General features: G+C 41.4%; 1 long non-coding RNA gene across 3 annotated transcripts; it reads right to left on the reverse strand.

Annotated features, from left to right (window-relative positions):
• Window positions 1-803: 803 nt before the first annotated feature.
• Window positions 804-17,142, reverse strand: LOC137243989 (uncharacterized). Of its 3 annotated transcripts, none has more exons than XR_010950715.1 (4): window positions 16,747-17,142; window positions 15,431-15,632; window positions 15,130-15,358; window positions 804-1,181 (listed from the first exon to the last, which is right to left on the reverse strand). It is a non-coding gene; the product is annotated as an uncharacterized lncRNA (long non-coding RNA). The 3 variants fall into 3 exon arrangements; XR_010950716.1 differs by lacking the exon at window positions 804-1,181 and adding an exon at window positions 11,235-12,561; XR_010950714.1 differs by lacking the exon at window positions 804-1,181 and adding an exon at window positions 11,235-12,579.
• Window positions 17,143-19,079: the final 1,937 nt, after the last annotated feature.

Raw genomic sequence — 19,079 nt, forward strand, 5'->3', positions numbered from 1 at the left:
ATTTTCATGCCACTAAAAACTCTTTCAACCTCCGCGTTACTGAGTGGTAATACTAAAAAACTAAATATGAATTCGACAAGTTCTAAAAAAGGAGGTTCGTTTAATGCATTTTTATGTTCTCGGACTTCCGACCAAAATTCCATGGTGGAGTGTACATTTTTCCATTGTATAGTTATAAGTTTTCGTCACTGCAGCTCTATTAATGCTATTTGACTTTTAGAATAACTATACTTCTCTTTTTCAAAGTAAGAAAATACATCTGGCTTTGAAATTTTCCACGAATTTTCAGCAGAAAAAGAATTAATCTTTTGTAGAGAACTCATATTATTAGGTATTAGGTGTTCACAGGAACTATTGAAATTATTTTATTTTAGAAATTTTTAAAAATATATTCGGAGTAAAAAGGCTAGAAAAAAGTCACGAAGCTAAACACAAAATTTCGAAGCTAAAGGCAAAAAAAAGGCCAAATCTAGCCTCGAAAAGGCTAACCTGGCAACACTGCTCTTACCTATTGTGTTTTCGACATTCCTTCTCGCTCGATGTTATTTACATTTTTAAGTTACTTCATCAGTTATGTTTTCGTTATCGCTAACCAAAACATATGCAACAAAAACAACACGGGTAACTGGCCTATCGGTTACCCGTATCGGTTACCTTCTGTCAAATCGCTTTTTCCATGAATGAAACGCGTCCTGTATGTTCAGATAATATTTAATTATAAAAAATTCATATATACAATGGTTTTTTACAATTTAAATTATTCCCTTATTAATCTAGTGAACTTTACATATGTGTATATTGATATGTACAAGCTAATTAAGTACAATAACGTCTATTAATAGCTGTGCCCTTTCTGAAACTTTCGAAGCTCAGTGATGATGCCCAATTTTTCCTGCGCTGGTGGTGTTGTTCAACATCAGTTTGCAGATCCATATGAGTTTTGTAGGGATAATACCGGAAGCCCCAATTCGTGCTATAAAAGTCGATTTACAGGTGATATTGATCCTTTGGTCTTGACCCTTTCCCATAGTATGCTTGTTAGCGCCTTATCTATGGTACTAAAAAGGCGGGGGGATAGTTGTCGCAGTTTTCTTATAATTTGAGGAAATTTATGTTCTTCCTTCAGCTACAGCTGGAATATTTGGAATATTGCTATGCGCACATCGTCAAAATCAAATTACCTAGAATGAGAAAGAGACTAATATCAGTAAGGATAGATTAAAGTTTTTAATATATTTAACCCGAAAAGTGTTCTATAAATAGGGCTCCACAATTAGCTCTTTTCTGAGAGGCCAAAGGCTCAAGGGACTCAAGGAGATTTCAGATAACTAGAATCAGGGGTTCCCGAAGATACTTCGCTGTTGCATTCATAGAGAACACAACATTATAACAAGGGATAATTGATTGATGTTACGAAGGAAATTAGACGTGCTACAAAAACAAACAAATGCAGATGACTGTTTAATTCAACAACAACAACAACAACTGTTTAATTCATTATCCGAAGTTCTTGTATGGACGTGCAGTATGAAAAGTGCAAAGTACTGCTAAAACTGATTTCCCCGAGTAACCCGGGAACGAATTGATGTGACTACGCCTATCCTTCTTTAGCAGCAGGGTCCAGTTCCCTGTTGGACAGGAAAATAAATGTTTGGTTATCTCCAAGTTGATCATATGCTATTACAGAATATACTCGTTTGCTGCATCCGACCAGTATATCCAACTTTCCCAGATTTTCTGGGCTCAGCAAGGGTATCCTCCTGAATGGTGCATTTGTTGCACGCTGCTGCCTGGCCGCTCACCCAACAACACTAGACACGACGGTACTTTCATTGGGAAACCCAAGGTCACTAACGCTTCTCATGGCTCCAGCGGGTTAGGGGGCTTAGAGTATACACGCGGTAGGCATGCCTGCGTAAGAGGCGATTAAAATACCAAATTGGTTCAGGGGGTTGTGTAGCGCAACCCGTTCAATGGGTTGCCAGCGCAATATATAGCTTCTCCAACCCAATTGTGAACCTCACCTACCCGTGGCGAACCCTGTTTCTTTAACAGCCGAGGCTCTGGCGACCCCATGTTCCTTATTGATCTACATTTGAAGGCGCTTAGTTAGCTGACATCGCTTACTTAAACGGTTGATTCTAAAGTAAAAACCAAAACAAAATATAGGTTAGGTTGAACTGGCGGGTTCATGACGACCTCACATAGACTGAATGAGTCCGTAGTGTTACCAGAAGTTTGTTTTAACGACCAAGCTAAAAACCCTATCAACAACCAGGACATGTTATAAAATAACTCCGTCCTCTTGACAAATACCAGAAGCTTCCTAGAACTTAAGCCACTTGCTGCTTCTAGATCTGACAGCTGTCAGCTGGAGTCTTAGCCTTGCAAGCGCAGGGCACGAGCACAGAACGTAATCGATCGTTTCCTCCTCCAACCCGCACTCCCTACATCTGCTATCACTGACCAAGCCTAATTTAAAGGCATGTGACGCAAGAAGGTAGTGTCCAGTAAGAATACCCGTCATGAGTCTACAGTCTACAGTTTAATGATAATGAAAACATAAGAATCAGTGTTTATTAATAACATATTTTAATTAATCTCTTACAACAACGTGATCGGTGGCTACATCGCCATGTAGATAGTGTGGTGTTCCACCTTGTATAAACGTAGGTACTGTAAGTGCTGAACCGTGCAAATGTACATAAGCAGTAACATTATTCACATAAACATAGCTTGGTATTTGTGCAGGCATCAATATAGCATACATTGGTCCAGTTCGGTGTGCACCAGCCACTGGTACAAACACTTTTGAATGCATAGCTTTCATATAGATTGGATGTCCAGCAGTGCTCCGGTTGTGCCAAAATGTAATGGGCTGCTCAGACTCTTGGTACGGCTGTATGGGTATGGGCGGGTGCAATGTATTACTAGTCTGCTCAAGATCGTATGGTACATAGATGGCTCGAAGACGCAAGGGGGGATTGGAGCCAGAGTTTTCGGACCCAGAGCCAAAATATCAGTAACTCGAAAAGCACATCCGAGCATTTTCAAGCGGAAGTATTCGCCATAAGTTAGTGCGCTAAGCTGAACCTTCAGCGCTTATACCCCAATGAAACAATTGCCATACTCAGTCAGGCAGTCAGGCCCCACTAAAGGCATTTGCGGCGTTCGAAATAAAGTCAGCACAGGTCCTTCAGTGCGTAGAAAAGCTAAATCAATTAGGAGCACACAACGTAGTACTGTTGCCCTGGATCCTAGGCCACAGGGCAGTAGAGGGTAATGAGCAGGCGGACTCAGTGTTTAATTTATTGCGTCCCTCCCACAAATTGTAACCCTCCCAGCAGATCCTTGCAGCGGGTCTACGCCATACTCTCCTCTTCCGGGAAGGTATCGACCCCAATCCGCGTCCTTCTCCTGACCCCGGTCCCGAGAAATGAGTTTGCTGCGTTTGCCGGAAAAGAATCTTTTTAGGACGGTCATATATATAAGGGCCTGAAATATTTCAATGAACTTCCTAATCACATAAAAAGTAGTAATAATTTCAATACTTTTAAAAAAAGTTTATTGGAGCATTGTAAAACCCTTCCAATAAGATAAAGTTTTTCTCCTCTTATTTTTTACATGATATATCCGATACTGGAGCGCGAAAAGGGAATGGTAATATTGGAAGCAGCAAAATACAATGCATCCGGCCCTAAGGAAAAGAAAAACCTGTAACTCCAGACAGTTCCAACAACTAATTTCGCTGAAATTCGGTATTTCCAGCTGATATTTACTGTTGCTGATCGGAATCACTCGCATTCGTACAGCATTAATATAACAATAAAATTATATAATGTGTAACAAAAATAAGGCCAAACAAAAGTTGGAGCAGGGGGGATTGGAAACACGTCCTTTTCAACCTCCCATTATATGTTGAGCTGTGCTAATCGGAATCTTCATGCATTCCGACAGCGTCTTTACTAAACAAAGTTGAGGGGTGATTGGATACACGTTATTTTCAATTTCCAACATCCAAAGACATGTTTAGCTGTGTTGATCGGAGGCTAATACATTCCGACAGCTTAAAATATACATATAATTGAAAAATATAAGTTCCAAATTTTGTTGCCTTAAGCTGGGAGCAATGGAGGATTGGAAACTCGTCCTTTCCAACCTTCCTTAAATGAGTGGCTCCCAGACTCGTCCCTTTGTCACGCTAGTAAATATGCTGATCGGAATCACAGGGCATTCCAACAGCATATTCAATAGAAATAAGTGATTATAACAATGAATTGTACTTAGTAGTTTAAGTTTTAGGCCTAAATAGCCGTAATAATAAATAAATTAAATTAAAAAAATAAATACTCTTGTCAGTGTTTCACGTGCAAGGGATGGTTGCATCGGACCGGTTGCTCTGGGCTAGATTCCAAAATCCAGCGTCCTCGTAACTTTTATAAATCTTTTGTGGCTCTTGTTGTTCACGGCCTCATTACATTATGAGGAAATACGGCACCTGAGAACACAGCCGTATGAAGCTAAAAAACACAAGCATGTCTTCAGTGAACTCCACAAACAGGCGTCGGACCTCTATGCCGGTGATTCCTGTAGTCAAAGAACAAAACTAGCAGAGGAGAAACGCACTCTCCCTAGGGAAACGAGAGCAGTCACTCTAGCTCAACTTCGAGCTGGATAACGTAACAGGTTAAACTCTTACCTATCCAGAATCAACCCCGACATACAAAACATTGTCCTGCTTGTAATGTGTCCCCACATGACACCAACCATCTCTTTAACTGTATTGTGGAACCAACGCCTCTAACACTCCTCTCATTATGGTCCACCCCTGTTGAAACAGAAAGTTTCCTTGGACTCCCGTTAGAAGACACTGATGACAATTTGTGCTCGGTCGCACCTATTGGATGGGACGAAGCACTGCTATAACAACAACAGCAGGCGGACAACCCGGAAAGAGAGGCAGCAACTGCAGGACTCATCGATCCCGAGCCGTTCCTGGCAGTTGGCTCACTCAATAAATGCCCCTAATAGTAGAAGGGAGGGAAAAGAGAGAACACTGGCGCAATATGCCAGGCCTGAGTCAATCTAAGTTACTGTTAGGGGGTTACAGCACAACTCGATATAGGGCATTAATAGGCTTCTCAAAAAGATAACCTAAGAATCCTAACGGCTATTCTTACAAGACACTGTAGACTGAACAGTCACATGCAAAAGCTGGGTGTGGCAAGGCCATCAAAGTCGATATGTTAATCGATAATGCAACATTGTTGCGTGTAACAAGTATGATCTCAAATTTTCTGAATTAAAAATTTCATTGTACTAACTGACAAGAACGCGTGCTTAAATTGAAATAAAACTAAGTTTTTTGAAGCGTTTCGCTTGCTTATACCATTAAAGTAAAATAGTTTAATTTGTACAGAGCAGCAGTGCTGTTTAAATTTGTTATTTCTAACAATCTTCAAAAAACTTAACTTCATTAAATTCCGTGAGTAAGAACAGCTTTCTTGGTGAAATACTGTTGAATACTTAATGAACTATGAGCGAAGCATTCGATGAAAAGGCTGAATGTCCTGTCTGCAAAACATCCGAGGAAGGTGATATGGTGCAATGCCATAGCTGCGATAAGTGGTTCCATTTCATCTGCGCCAACGTGTCTGATGGCATTGAATCTAGGGACTGGGAATGCAATGGGTGTGCTACAAACAAGACAATCATAAAAGCGCAAGAGAAAGGTGATGGTACTGAGGTCACGAACGAAAATATGCAAAATTAAAATACAGGTAAATGCGATGATTTAATTAGTTTGAGAAATAAGTTGATGGAGTTGAAAAAGCAATTGTGCCAACTACAAAAGGAAAACGAAATCTTGCAATGTCGACAGAGTGCCGAAAATATAAGAGCAGCTGAGGTTACCACCGCGCCAATCACGAGCGTGTATGACACAGTCAATACGCTGACCACGGGCGCACAAAGTAACACAAGTGCACGGTACGAATGCATGAGGGCACAAAGCAATTTCCATGCGCCAATCACGAGCGTATATGACACAGGTAATACGCTGACCACGGGCGCACAAGGTAACACAAGTGCACGGTACGAATGCATGAGGGCACAAAGCAATTTCCATGCGCCAATCACGAGCGTATATGACACAGGTAATACGCTGACCACGGGCGCACAAGGTAATACAAGTGCACCGTACGAAGGCATGAGGCCACAAAGCAACTTCCATGCGCCAATCACAGGCGTATATGACACAGTCAATACGCCGACCACGGGCGCACAAGGTTATGCAAGCATGCAAAGAAATTTGTGTTTACCATCCACGCATAAGCTGATCACGGTCAATAAGAACATCTCATTTCAGGGACAGCCAAATATGGGTGCTAATATTGACACTAATTATAATTTGAATAATAACCTTTTCAGGCAAGAGCATGACGGTGGTGGGTATGGTGGCTTCCAGGGCAGTTTCATGGGAAACGGTCAGGGTACAGGGCGGCAGCAAGCGAGCCACAATTTGACAACGATGCAAATACAAGCAAGACAGGTCTTACCAAAGGAGTTGCCACAGTTTAGTGGCAAGCCAGAAAAGTGGCCAATGTTTATAAGTAGTTATGAAAATTCGACTCGCATATGCGGTTTCTCCGATGATGAAAACTTACTTCGACTCCAGCGCGCTTTGAAAGGTAAAGCACTTGACTACGTGCGGAGCCAACTGTTGATACCAACATTAGTACCTGACGTTATTTCAACACTACGAACAATATTCGGCAGACCTGAACATATAATCAATAGTCTTTTAGAAAAAGTCCGAAGAATTGCGGATGTAAATGTCAACAAACTAGAAACGCTTATAACCTTTTCACTTGAAGCAAAGAACTTGACTGCGACAATTGTTGCTTCAGGACTCACGTCACATTTCAATAACCCTATGCTTTTAAAAGATTTGATTCAAAAACTCCCTTCGCAAATGCGCTTTGATTGGGCTATGCATTCAGGTGCATATTCAAATATAAATTTGTTAATCTTTAGCGAATGGTTGCCTACCCGAGCCAACGCTGCTACCACTATTATAACAATACCCGTTGGTGGATATCAACACGAAGAAAGGCGTAAAGCACATTGTGTTGGATTTCATGAGGAAAAATGTGACGTGGCAAGTGAGCAGCGTCAGCAAGATTCGCGTAAGTGCTCGACGTGTAATTAAAATCATTTTATCGTAAACTGTGACAAGTTTAAGGTAATGTCATATAATGACAAATGGAATATAGTAAATCACATGAAGTTATGTCGGTCGTGCCTTAAGGCACACGATCCCAAGTTTTGCAAGGAACGACGTGAATGCGGTGAAAACAATTGTACGGCAAAACATCATTTTATGTTGCATAAGCCAGAGCAAGAAAGCAAAGACTCTTCGGAAAATGCAGTGGGAATTCATATACAGCAGACATCAAATGTTTTGTATCGCATCTTGCCGATTACCATTCACTCTGGACATGCTACGGCGGATATTTACGCACTTTTGGATGATGGGTCAGGCCCCACGATCATCGAGAAAGACGTACTCAAAAAGTTACAGCTGAAAGGTAAAGAAAGTGATCTTCGTTTGCGTTGGACGGATGGTTCTGTTCGAATCGAAGAAAATTCCGCTTGTATCAGTTTGCAGGTCTCAGCTTATGCAAAAAATAAAATATATACATTGTGCGACGTACGCACTGTCAACAAGCTCGATTTGCCTCCAAAAACTTTGATAATGCCAGAACTAGCAAATAAATATAAACACCTAAGAGGGCTACCAGTGGAGTCATACCAAAATGTGGTACCTCAGATGATAATTGGTTTGAACAATAAACATGTAGCGATGCCCATGAAGTTTAGGGAAGGCAAGAGTGACGAGCCAGCTGCAACGAAAACACGTCTGGGATGGACAATTTACGGTGTTCTGAAGCAAAGCCTAAACGAGAATTTACAACTACACGTTTGTGAATGTGACGACGCGATAGCACTTCAAAAACTTTTAATAGAAAGCATGAGACATGAAAGTTCAGACGCGCATGTATCAAAATTGAACTTAAAGTATAGATTCGATGAAAACCAACTTGATAAATATGTCCAACGTACCGGAGACCATTTTACGGCCAAGCTACTTTGGCGATCAAATAATATATTACTACCAAATAATTACAATATGGCAAAATGATTTGGTGCAACTAAATGGATATCAACTTTTCAGCGCTGATAGACGTGGTCATGGTGGTGGTGTTGCTATATATGTTAAAAGTGGTTTATCCTGTAAACTTTGCTGCAGTGCTAGTCCAAGTGATTCTGTCGAATATGTGTTCGTAGACGTGTTCTCTGTAAATAATGAAAGGCTTGTTATCGGCTGTGCATACAGACCTAATCGTGGAGTTGACTTCTCTGGCTTTATTGAATTTCTCGAGCCTCTACTTATAGCTATGATAATATAATCATCGCTGGGGATTTCAACTCCAACCCTCTCGTCGACTCAACTCTAAAGCTAAGTATGGAGTCTCTTGGACTTTCTCCCACCAATTTAACTTCACCTACACACTTTACTGACTCAAATTCTTCTTTGTTGGATTTATTTTTTGTGAATGATCCCCTGAAATTGCTCCACTACGATCAATTGTCGGCATCTTGCTTTTCAAAACACGATCTGATATTTCTTAGTTAAAACTTTCAAACGTCACACATCCAATGTTCCTTTACGTATCGTGATTTTAGAAGCATAGATTACAATTCCCTTAATGCAGCGGTGGAGTCGGTCGAATGGAGCTTGATTCGTACGCTGACATCGGTCGATGATCAGGCATCATTCCTACAGAACCATATTATTAGGCTTTTCGACAACCATGTGCCAGTGAAACTCAAAGCTGCTACACACAATAATACCCCTTGGTTTAGTGCCAATCTAAAACACTTAATTCACCAGCGTAACCTTGCTTACTCACGATGGAAAAGATACAAAACCCTGGAGGCTCACAACTGCTTCAAAGCAGCTAGGATCGCTGCAAACAAAGCCATTAGGTCAGCTAAGCAGACATTTTATAATAACAAGTTTAGTGCTGCCTTGAGTTCGAAGGAAACCTGGAAGTCGATTAAACATATTGGTATCGGAAAATCCAAATGCGATATTTCTGTCCTCCCTGATGTAGACATTATCGAGATAAATATAAATTTTGTAAATCTGCCAATCTCAACTGACAATATATGTGCTGACAATTATTGTATTCGCGCTAATGCTGATTTTGGTCCTCTTGAGTTTGCTAGTGTCGATGGTTGTGATGTCGTTCAAGCCATTCTTTCAGTAAAGTTCAATGCTATGGGGTTCGATGGTATATGTCCGAAATTTATAAAAATAATTCTTCCTAAAATCCTTCCTCACTTAACCTACTTGGTTAACTCGGCGCTGACGTCCTGTGTATTTCCCAAATGTTGGAAAGTTGCTAAGGTAATCCCAATCCCCAAGCAAAACAAGGAGTATAGACCTATAGCTATTCTGCCTTTCCTTTCCAAGGTCGTAGAACGAATTTTGCACTGCCAGATAAATACTTATGTGCAGGATAATAACCTTCTCACAGATTCCCAGTCTGGATTCAGGCCAAATCGTAGCTGTAAAGCGGCACTCCTATCGGTGATAGAGGATATTCGAGAACAAGTTGACCAAAATTTTACTGCTTTCCTGACTCTTCTCGACCATTCAAAAGCGTTTGACTCGGTCGACCACACCGTTCTCTGCAAGAAGCTGGACAACCTATTTAATTTCTCCAACTGTGCAACAGCCCTAATCAGATCGTATTTGGCCGACCGAACTCAGGCAGTAAGTGTTGGTAGCAGAAAGTCTGACTTCGTCAGTGTTTTAACAGGAGTCCCACAAGGCTCAATCCTTGGTCCCCTGTTATTTGTTTTGTATATAAACGATTTGCCTTGTGTTCTCAAGTATTGTAATATTCACATTTATGCTGACGACGTACAATTGTATATGTGATGTCCTAGTGATCGTACCTGTTCATGTATTAATAACTTAAATTACGATTTGTGTCAAATTGGTACGTGGGCTTCTATGAACGGCTTATGTATTAACCCTAAGAAGTCGAAATGTATAGTCATTCATAGAAGGTCACTAGATAAAAGTGGAATGGAAAATTTAATTTTAGACAACACTATTATAGAATACGTTGACACGGCAAAAAATCTAGGTGTAGTTTTTAACAAAACCTTGACATGGAAAGATCACATCTTCCGCACAGTGGGAAAACTGTATGGGATGCTTCGTACACTCTGGCTTACACAATATTTTACTCCGTTACATATTCGTCTACTAATAGCAAAAGCGTACTTAATACCTACGCTCCTTTATGGTTGTGAGGTTTACTCTAATTGTGACTATGTATGTAATAGGAAACTTAATGTTGTTTATAACAACATTGCTAGATACGTCTATGGGTTGAAAAGACTTGACCACGTCTCTCATCATGCTTACAGGTTGCTAAACATTTCTTTCGATAACCTTATTAAACTTAAAACGCTCACTACGCTACATAAATTAATATATATGAAGGAACCTGACTATCTGTATCGGAGGCTAAATTTTCTCCAGTCGTCTAGATCCGTTCTCCTTACCCACTTCAGACATCGTATGCTAATATCTGATCGCCAGTTCTTCATTACTTCCATACGCCTTTGGAACTCGCTCCCTTCTAGAATTAGGCTTATAAGCAATGCTCTGCTCTTCAATAAAGAATTAACAAGTTTCTATAATAATCTAGACAATTAAAATACTGATTTCTTCTAAGCAAATGTACTCTATCATTCGTTTATTTATTTATTTACTATTTATTAAATATATTATTTATTGTAACCTTTTCTTAGCCATAGTCATTAGCTTTAAGTTTCAAGTTTAAATTGTTCCTATGTTATGCCTTTTACCGACTAGCACTATAAAATAATTTTTGCCAAATTGTTGTGCTGGGATGAATTGCCTAATAAATACAAATACAAAACGACGACTTGAATGTTTCGAGAAGAAGCTCAGTAAAGACCCTATGCTAAAACGTAAGGTAAGCGCACATATATAGGATATGGAGAAAAAGCAATATATTCGAAAGCTTGATCAAGGCGAGGTCGACGCATACTATCAGCGAAAGTGGTACTTACCAATAATTACGGTGAAAAATCCAAACAAGCCAAATAAGACAAGGTTAGTTTGGGACGCTGCTGCGGCATATAACGGACTCTCACTTAATGGGTGCTTGGAGAAAGGCCCTGATTTATTAAGACCACTCACGAATATCTTGTATAACTTTAGAATTGGTAATATTGGTATTTGCGCCGATATCTGTGAGATGTTTCACCGGATTAGCGTAGATGTTGAAGATCAACACTCAAAAAGATTCCTTTGGCGCGATTGCAACGACGAAAGAAATCCAGATGTCTATGTTTTAAGGGTGATGTCGTTCGGGGCCAGTTGCTCGCCGTCAATCGCGCAGCATACCAGAAATAAAAATGCCGAAGAGTTTAAAAAAGAGTTTCCAAGCGGAGTAAAGTCTATAGTTGAAAGACATTACGTGGATGATATGTTGGATTGCGCTGATAGTCCCGCAGAAGCTATTCAGCTGGCCAAAGACGTAAAATAAGTCCATAAACGCGAAAATTTTCACATCAGAGGATAGGTTTCTAACTGTGAACAGCTGGTTCAAGCGTTAAATGATTCAGATACTGTGAGTGATTTTTGCAAGGCTGGAAAAGTAATTGATCAAGTAATAGAGCCGGAAAAGGTGCTCGGATTGTGGTGGCAAACAAGCAACGACGCGTTTACATTCAACATAAAGTTTACCAAGGCCAGCAGCGCCATTTTACATAACGAAAAGTTACCGACAAAAAGAGAACTACTCCGGCTACTAATGTCGATATACGATCCACAAGGCTTTCTCGCGTTTTTCACAGTGCGTATAAAAATTTTGCTACAAGACATATGGCGATGTGGTATCAACTGGGATGATATTATACCTGAAGAGTTTGCAATTCCTTGGCAACAATGGCTCTCAAACTTAAAACACGTTGGTGAGGTCCAAATTCCGAGATGTTATTTTAGTAATTTCAACAGACAAATTTTTAGAGTCGAACTGCATGTATTCGTTGAAGCAAGCGAGTTAGCAAGCGCGGCTGTAGCGTATTTCAGAATAGTAAACAACGACGAATTCCGTGTTGCCCTTGTTAGCTCCAAAACAAAAGTTGCTCCTTTGCGCCCAATATCAATACCAAGAATGGAACTAACTGCTGCGATTCTAGGATCACGCCTAGCCTGTGCAATTGTCAAGGGCCATGACATCAAAATAAATGACACTCATTTTTATACCGACTCAAAAACGGTGTTGACATGGTTGCGCTCTGACCCACGTAAATACAAATAATTTGTTATGTTTAGAGTGGCTACAAAACGGCACACTACTAAAGAATTCGCCCCGAATAATGTTTGGTTCACCGGTCCTGAATTTTTATGTCTGCCACAGGAAAGGTGGCCGATTTCCGAAATAGCTGAAATAAATACAAAACCTGTAAGAGAAGAAGACAACCAATATTTACAATGCGCATTACAAGCTGAAGTGCAACCAGTCATTGACATTAGTAGATTCTCCAAATGGGAACGCCTTGAGAGATGCATGGCTTACGTAAAGCGTTTCATCGAAAATTGCAAAAGCAGAAAAAGAACACAATCTAGCCCGTCCGGCAAACCAACCAACCTGACCGCCGACGAGCTTCTCTGGAGTCGTCATGTCCTCTACCGTTTTGCTCAAACCGATGCCTACCGGAACGAGATCGCCTGTCTACGAAAAGACCCTCTATGCATGTTACCCAAAATTATCCCCCTTAGAAAACTATCGCCAGTCGTCGCCGTTGATCATATCGTTCGAATGCGCAGTCGTATAGAAAATGTCCCGATAGAAGATGTAGCAAAAACCCCAATTATTTTACCAAGAACTCATAAGATTACGCAACTAATAATTGATTGGTATCACCGAAAATACCATCACGTACACCACGACACGGTCATCAATGAGATGTTCCAAAGATTTTATATTCCTAAACTTCGCCAAGACCTTCGGACAGTGCGCAATAACTGTATAACCTGCAAGTTGCGAAAAGCAAACCCAACTCCTCCTGAAATGGGACTACTACCTAAGGGACGTCTGGCGCCATATACAAGACCCTTTTCGTATGTAGGCATTGACTTCTTCGGGCGGTTCTTCGTAACTATAGGAAGGCGTACGGAAAAGAGATACGGCGTATTATTTACTTGCATGACTTGCCGCGCCATACACATTGAGGTGGCACACTCGCTCGATACGAATTCCTGTGTAATGGCGATAAGAAATTTCGTTAGTAGAAGAGGGCAACCAATAGAAATATTTAGCGACAATGGTACTAACTTTATTGCTGCTGAGAAAGAGCTATGCAAGGCCTATAATGACATAGAATTCAACGCTCTGCAGGCAAAACTAACAACGGCTGAATGTAAGTGGACTTTCATCCCACATGGGCGGCGCCTGGGAGCGCATGATACGCTCAGTAAAGAACGTACTATACCACATCGTTACACCAAACACAAAGCTCACAGATGAGAAACTTCATAACCTGCTGTTGGAAGTGGAAAGTATTGTCAACGGTCGCCCGCTTACTTATTTATCGCTGGATACAGCTGCCCAGGAAGCTCTTACTCCAAACCACTTTCTAATGGGAAGCTCTTCTGGCAACAAACCACCAAGTAAATTCGAATCGACAGATGCGTATGTTAAAAGTTCATGGCGACACTCACAGTACCTGGCCGACATGTTTTGGAAACGATGGGTGGCCGAGGTACTCCCAACGCTGACTAGAAGGTCAAAATGGTTTGACCACACAAAATCAATCGCAGAGGGTGACGTGGTGATAATCGTTGATCCTAATCTTCCTCGTCATGTTTGGCCAAAGGGTATCGTAACTAAGGTGTACCCTGGACAGGATGGGCAGGTGAGGAGTGCAATTGTCCGTACGTCGACCGGCGAGTATCACCGACCAGCAGCAAAATTGGCTCTATTGGACATTCAACAATGTATCACTGACAATGTCGCCTAGATGAAGGTATTTCCTCCCTACCGTCCTAATACCGGGGGAGAATGTGGCAAGGCCATCAAAGTCGATATGTTAATCAATAATGCAACATTGTTGCGTGTAACAAGTATGATCTCAAATTTTCTGAATTAAAAATTTCATTGTACTAACTGAAATAAAACTAAGTTTTTTGAAGCGTTTCGCTTGCTTATACCATTAAAGTAAAATAGTTTAATTTTTATAGAGCAGCAGTGCTGTTAAAATTAGTTATTTCTAACACTGGGTATAATATCGAACAACACATACCGATTTTGTGATGGATCAGCAGACGGCGGACCATATCCTTCTAGATTGCGGCGCAATTTCAAGACGTAGGGCTAAGTTTATGGGCTCACCATGGTCAGAGCATTCCCACATTTAATCCCTCAAGCCAAGAACACTGCTGGGGTTCATCAAGGAAGCCGGCTAGGATGAGGTGCTGTGAAGGAGATGTGCAAGTCTTATCTATCTATCCACGTTCCGGTAACAAGCACCATTGTGGTACTAGCCCCACCATCTCGGGAACTATTGACATGACTATATTAAACCTTCTAGGGATTGAATATTAATAATGACCGCAATGCGAAAGTCTGCTAAAATGTACCATTCTCCATGGAATGCTCGATATATAACTTTCCACGTTTTGAAACAGTGATGAAAAGAGCAAAATTTACTAAAATTTTAACTGGCTGTGGGTAGTAAGGTGTTGATTTCCTCTGTTATAATATAATATAATGACAACTGCGACGCAGGGAAAATGACAAAAATCTTGTAAATCTACTGATAATAATTAATTAATTCCTCCCCTTCTATGCAGTTCTATGCATACATACATATGTATTTTTCTCTCCAAACGCTAATTAAAAAAATTAATTGGTTTTCACATGAACTTCGAACTCTGTCGTATTTGCATTCTTCAGTTGATTATCAACAAAAGCATGACAAATTATTTAATATGGTAGCCAATTTACTTACCCTTTCTGGTGCGATGGTTCCTGGACAATCGGGCCTGACTAGACGCGATTTTTTTTTTTGCCTTAAGAGAGCGTACTTAACGCGAACCATATGTTATGGCACACATTTGGTGATGCAAACAGTCAGACATTTCTGCTTCTAATGCTTCTAGGATAGCAGCAGCAGCTCCCGGTGGCGCCACATAAATAACAGTTGCGTGCCGATCAGTTGCCTTTTTTGCTCCGGCTACCTATTCAATTTTAAATCACATTACATTATCTACTATTGCAATTTTTAATCAATACAAATCAATATGAATTACCGAAGCAAATACTGGCAAACCAAGATGCGTAGTTCCTCCCTTTTTTAGGGAAATACATCCAACCAGTTTGGTACCGTATTCCAAAGCATGTTGGTTGTAAAGTACCTTGTATCCTTGGCAAATGACACGTGAATCTGCATTTAATTGTAAATTTCCTCTGATTTTGGCATATTCTGAGCTGCATCGCAACCCGGCGGAGATGCTATCTATTAGAATAATATAACATTTTTTTATTATTTAAAAATGCACATACGTATGAATGAAAATCAGAAAGTAAAGGTAGTAGTTCAGTTTACAGTACCCACCCTAAAGTTGGGCCAAGATTTTCGAGTCAGGTATCAAAAGACGCGTATTAATCTCGAGAACAATAATCCGAAGGCGGAAAAGAAAAATTTTATCTCTGCCCGGAGATATTTGCTGTTGAATTTGGCGATTTTAATGTGGTTGTTGTTGTGTTTGTACCCAAAAAAAAAGTGTGCATCACCGTGGCGGTAGCCACGGTTATACCACACACCCGGACTTGGCATGGCGTAGCCCAGGGTTATTTTTTATGGTAGTAGTGCAGTTTAGGGGCCCCACCCTAAAGTTGGGCCAAGATTTTCGAGTGAGGTATCAAAAGACGCGTATTAATCTCAGAAAAATAATGCGAAGGCGGAAAAGACAAATTTTATCTCTGTCCGGAGATATTTGCAGTTGAAGTTGGCGATTCCCATGTGGTTGTTGTTGTGTTGTACCCACAAAAAAATTGTGCATCACCGTGGCGGTAGCCACGGTTATACCACACACCCGGACTTGGCATGGCGTAGCCCAGGGTAATTTTTTATAAGCGCGGCCGAAGGCCGCCAACGCACAAAGGTATTCTGCGCAAAAATACTATGGATCCCACCCCCGGTTTCGGAAGAACCCGCCGATCTTTTTTCGGTTTTTCGTTAATATCTTTTGAACGGGTAAAAAAAGTTAACTTCCGCTTTCGGATTCTTGATCTAGACGTGAATACGCATTTTTGATACCTCACTCAAAAAAAAAGGCCCAATTTTAGGGTGGGCTCCTAAACTGCACAATTACCTTTTTTATAAGCGCGGCCGTAGGCCGCCAACGCAGAAAGGTGTTCTGCGCAAAAATACTATGGATCCCATGCCCGGTTTCTGAAGTACCCGCGGGTCTTTTTTCGGTTTTTCGTTAATATCTTTTGAACGGGTAAAAAAAGTTAACTTCCGCTTTCGGATTCTTGATCTAGACGTGAATGCGCGTCTTTTGATACCTCACTCAAAAAAAAGACCCAATTTTAGGGTGGGGCCCCCAAACTGCACAATTACCTAAATAATGTTGTTGTTGTTGTAGCGATAAGGATACTCTCCGTTATCGACTTTGTTGGTCCTTTGCCGGATGCAGATCGGGTACGTTCCGGGAACAATTAAGGTACTAGCCCGACCATATCGATTTAGTATGACATGAAACCTTGTAGGCCATCCCGTCGATTCTATACAACTTAATATGGTAACGATTTAAAAGACGGTGCACCACCTAATTTTTATCAAAAATTATCAAACGAGGAATCAAAAGACGCGGCTCGAGCTCCGTTTTTATTATTATTATTTTTTTTTTTTGGTTTGGTTGAATTGCGCGGACGCTAGTCCATAACGCCAGGTTGTATGTCAGATGGTTCGTTTTTCAGATTGTTGTATATGTAATTTTAACTCCACTTTTACACAATGGTAGTACCAAGGTGGCCCGCTTCCCAAGGCAGTCGGTTCTATGTACCGGAGCGACTCGGGATTTTTCCCGACCAAGGACTGTCATTTCAGTGTGACCCCATCTAATTTGTTTCGTCCCTCCCACAAATTGTCATCCTCCCAGCAGCTCCTTGCAGCAGGACTGCTCCCATTCTCTTACTCCGGGAAGGCATCGAATCCAATCCGGGTCCGTCTCCTGACCCCGGTCCTGCGAATTGGTTTTGCTGCATCTGCCGGAAAAGAATCTTTTTAGGACGGTCATACTCTGTTCAGTGTGTCTCGTGCAAGGGATGGTTGCATCGGACAGCTAGTTCAACATTTAGGCGTACAACGGAAAGCGTCAGCAGTTTTCATTACGGGAATTGGTTCATCTCAACGGGGTCGCTCGAGAGGTGAGGTCTTGCTTTCGTTGTCATCTTCTGTCAGGTAAATTCTTCAGCGAATTGCCAACACAAACCTTATCAGTTGCATCATGGCCTCACGTGAAAAACTTGTTCCTCGCGGATCCGCAGTTCATGACCCCTGGGAATATCGGCATGCTGGTCGGTATGGATGTAATGGATCAACTTCTTTACTCTGAGTTTCGTAAAGGTCCACCTGGTACTCCAATGGCTCAACGAACCGCCTTCGGATGGACGCTCTTTGGCAGTGTGGGCAAACTCTGTACTGGTACGCCTCAGTTACAATCGCTGCATTGCAATGTTCAGCTGGACAGAGCGCTTACCAGATTGTGGGAGTTGGAGGAAGCGCCGCAAAAGATCCACCTCATTCAGGAAGAGCGTTATTGTGAAGAGCTGTTCGAAACAATGCATGGAAGGGCACCCGATGTCCGATTCTTAGTTGACCTACCGCTGAAACCTGATGTTCCGCTGGGAGATTCGCGTGAATATGCTGTACGAAACCTACTAAGAATCGAAAGAAGACTTGCACGAGACGAAACCCTACGACAAGGCTACAATGAGTTCATGCAGGAACTTATCGATATGAAACATATGGAGCTTGCATCAGAATCACCTTACAATACTTTTTACATGCCGCATCACCCTGTTGTAAAGGAATCGAGCATTACAACTAAATTAAGAGTTGTGTTCAACGCATCCGCTAAATCCACTTCCGGAAACTCGTTAAATGACGCGTTATTCGTCGGCCCCACGCTGCAATCCGATTTGTTTTCTGTTTTAACGCGTTTCAGAACGCATCGTTACGCTATGACCGCAGACATCGCAACAATATTTGGCCAAGTTTGCGTATCACCGAAGCACATCGACTTACAACGGATTGTCTGGCGGAGTGACGCATCTTTACCCATGCAAGATTACCGAATGTTGCGCGTAACGTACGGTGTGGCCGCTGCTTCACACCTTGCCGTGAAAGCACTTCAACAAACCGCAAGATGTGGGTCACACATTTGTGAGAAAGCTGCTTATATTATCTTCAAGGACTTTTATATGGACGATCTCCTCACTGGCACCGCTTCCGAGGAAGAGTTACTACTCCTGCAACGAAACGTATCCAATATACTTCAACAAGGTGGGTTTGAGCTTCGTAAGTGGGCTTCGAATTGTGTGGCACTTAACGAAAGCATTTCGAACGCGTCAAAGGCTATATCTCACTACTTAGTCGATGGTAAAGATGTCCACACTCTGGGATTAGTTTGGAACACTGAGGAAGATTTCTTGACATTCGCCATTAAAATAAACAAACCGCCTGATACTTTAACGAAGAGGACTTTTTTATCTGAGGCCAGCACGCTATTTGACGCTCTCGGACTGCTCGCCCCAGCGACTGTAAAATCAAAGATGTGGTTTCAGGAGATCTGGCGTAATAATATTGGTTGGGACGACAGTATTTCCGACTCCATCGCAACAAAATGGTTGGAGCATCGATCTGAGCTAAAAATGTTTTCTAATCTGAAT

This window comes from Eurosta solidaginis, chromosome 3 (assembly GCF_040869045.1).
Source record: "Eurosta solidaginis isolate ZX-2024a chromosome 3, ASM4086904v1, whole genome shotgun sequence".
Lineage (NCBI taxonomy): Eukaryota > Metazoa > Arthropoda > Insecta > Diptera > Tephritidae > Eurosta > Eurosta solidaginis.